Raw genomic sequence first — 3,740 nt, 5'->3', positions numbered from 1 at the left:
TTCCTCTATAGTGCTAACTCCAGACTTATTCCTTTCTTAATTATTCTTATTTAAAAAACGACTTTCAATTAAAGCAGGATAAATTAAAACGGTTGCCAGTTTAACGCTATTAGAGGCCAAAAATCGCAGATTATAATAGCCAAGTCACAGAGAAAGTCACCCCGTCCAGGCCGTCCTCTTGATTAGTATAAATATAATGCTAGTTCAACGCGGCATGAAACATTAGAATCTTTGCCCCTTTCTCCTCCTGTCTTTAATATCTAAATCAGATTTACTTTTGGTCATAGTGCCTAGCAATTTTTTTGTTAGAAAAAAATTAGTACTAAAAGCATAATTTACTTAAGTTTGACTGTGATAAAGGAGGTGCGACAAATTAGATTGTGATTCGGTCACATTCCAGCCCCACAGTCCATAACTAGCTGCCAGCTGAGGATACATACATTAAAGTTGTCAAATTTGAGAAAGAAATTCTATAGAGGGACCGTCTAAAGAATTTTATTACACCATAACGATTAATGAGGGCCTATTATCAATCTTAAATTACTAAATTAGTATATCACAGCGCTCTAATCAGTTTGGATCAAAGCAAACACTTTAACCATCCGCATAAGCCTGTCCAATTGGGCTTCGGCCTGAACCCGGGAAAAGCCCGGAAAATCCTAGTCGATCGGGCTCCGGATTGTGTTGGTGAAGCCCGACTCGGGCTGGTTATTAAATTTATATACTTTTATCTATTTTTATATATAATTATATTATGATATGATCATTAATGCATACTTATATATATTTCTAAGTGTATATATAAGTATATATAATATAGTTATGAGTATACTTATATGCGTATATTATAGACTTATATAAGTATACTTTATATAAGTAGATAAGTATAATTATATATTTAAGTATATTGCATCTAGTATATATAAAAGTATATCATATAAGTAAAAGTATATAACTATACTTCAAAAAATATAATATAAGTACGTAACAAATACATATATAACTATATAATATGTATTTATAAATAAGTAATATATACTTATGTGATACTCTCTCTTTGTCTCTCAAGCTATAACTTATAAATATATACAATATATTTACATTAATATATGTATATATAATATATAGCTATAACTAATATGTAAGGTGATTGCTAGTTTTAGAATAAATCACAATCACTCACTTTAATTAATGATTGTGATCAAAAGTAGTGGTCCTTCCATTACTTTTTAGTAGTGCAGAGGATCCAAATTCCTTTGAAACAATAATATGTATTCATAAATAAGTAATATATACTTATGTGATACTCTCTCTTTGTCTCTCAAGTTATAACTTATAAATGTATACAATATATTTATATATAATATATGCATATATAATATACAGCTATAACAAATATGTAAGGTGAGTGTTAGTTTTAGAATAAATCACAATCATTCAATCACTCACTTCATATTTATTGATTGTGATCAAAAGTAGTGGTCCTTCCATTACTTTTTAATAGTACAGATGATCCAAATTTCTTTGAAACAAGTGCTTTGTTAAAGTAGTTGCGAAGTCATTATAGATATCATATTTTCAGCATATCATGTTCTAGAGTCAATAAGTAACAAAGTTAATGAAAATTATCTATCCCTAAAATAATTTACAATCATTATTTGTAGAAATTAGATTTAGTAGACAGAGTAAAAACATAGATAGGAATGATTAGTTTTCATTTATTAACATTTCTACTTAAACATGTTCTTATGATTAGTCTGCGCATTTTTTTTTAGTGTAGAGGATCCAAATCCCTATGAATCAAGTGTTTGTTGAAGTAGTTGCGAAGTCATGAATGGGGTTATAGATAGTATATTTTCAGCATATCATAAAAGTTCTAGTGTCGATATGTTACAAAGTTGATGAAAACGATCTATCTCTAATATAATTTACAATCATTATTTGTAGAAATAAGATTAGTAGACAGAGTAATAGCATAGATAGGATGATTAGTTTTCATCTGTTAACATTTTTGCTTAAACATGTTCTGATTGATTATCGGGTGATATTTTAAAATCTATTAGTGCAATCGAAAAATAGACAATGGCATTTGATATTTTAAAATCTTTTAGTGGGTAAAAGATTGAAACAAGTTTAAAAAAAGTATATTCAATAATGAGAACTGGAAAACCTAAAATGCATTTGTTACTTTGATATAAAATCTTCTCGAAAACTCTTTATTAGATTATTCGTAAACTTATACCTCGTTGTACCAGACTAATACTACGTTCAATATTTACTCAAATAAAGAAAAAAAATTAGACAGACAAGATCAAAGATATTTCATTGGGCGCAAATAAGGTGGCGTGAGGAGTGAAGCCTGAGAGTTGGCGTGTTTTAGGGGGTGTTTGTTTCAAATCCTATAATTTTAGGATATGGATTTCACCATGGGATTTGAAATCCATAGGTAATTTGTTATGGGTTGAGATTCCTAAAACTTTGTTTGTTTTAACAATATTTTAGGATTTGGAATACTATATTGTTTGTTTCAAACTTTTTGGAATTTGAAATCCTTAATTTATCTAACACTTTTGAAATTCACTCCACATCCCACCTAAAAAAGAGGATTTCACAAATCCTTAAATATAATACTTTTTTATTATTTGGGGATTTGATATTCTAAAATTTGTTTTGAAACAAGTAAGTTTTATGGAATTCTAAAACCCAAAAAAACCCCACTTTTTGATCCTAGAATTTGAGATCTCACCCAAATGCCAATTTTTTTGAAACAAACACCCTCTTAGGGGGTGTTTGTTTTGCTTTTTTTTTGGGATATGATAGTTTTGGGATGTAAAAAGTGCTTTTTTGTGGTTTTAAAAATCCATAACTTTGTTTGTTTCACTTTTTTTGGGGATATTGAATCCCTAAATTATAAAACAATAATATTTTATTAGGATTTGTGAAATCCTCTCTCTTGTTTCCATCTTTTTTTTGGGATATAAGGTTTTAGAAATCGATAACTTTGTTTGTTTCAAAACCAATTTTGGGATATCAAATCCCAAAATATTAAAAACTATTATAATTAGGCATTTGTGAAATTCTACACTTGAGAGAGGATGTGGGTTGGATATTGATGTATTAATGCTTATAATATAAGATTAATATAAGATTAATATATTATATATAATATTATAATAATATAATATTTAATATAATACATCTATATATATATATAATTTAATATATATATATATAATATAATATATATATATATATATATATATTGTATTATATATATATATATATATAATATAATATATAATATAAATTATTATTATATATATATATATATATAAATATATCATATATATAATAATATATATATATACATTATATATATATATATATTATATATAATATACAATTTTATATAATAATATAATATATATAATATATAATATATATATATATATATATATATATATAAATATATTATATATCACTGTTCATGCTGTAGTAAATTACTGTAGCATATATTATATATATATTATATAATTTATATATATATATAATATGTATATATAATATTATATTATTTATATATATAATATAAATATATCATATATAATATATATATATATATAATATAATATATATATCATATATATAATATATAATTTTTATATATAATATAATATAATATATATATATATATATATAATATGTATATATAATATATTTCTATATATGTATAATATGTG

The sequence above is a fragment of the Asparagus officinalis genome, unplaced genomic scaffold, assembly GCF_001876935.1.
Source record: "Asparagus officinalis unplaced genomic scaffold, Aspof.V1 AsparagusV1_Un213, whole genome shotgun sequence".
Classification (NCBI taxonomy): Eukaryota; Viridiplantae; Streptophyta; class Magnoliopsida; order Asparagales; family Asparagaceae; genus Asparagus; species Asparagus officinalis.
The sequence above is the reverse complement of the archived record's forward strand: the minus strand, read 5'-3'. Positions refer to the sequence as shown.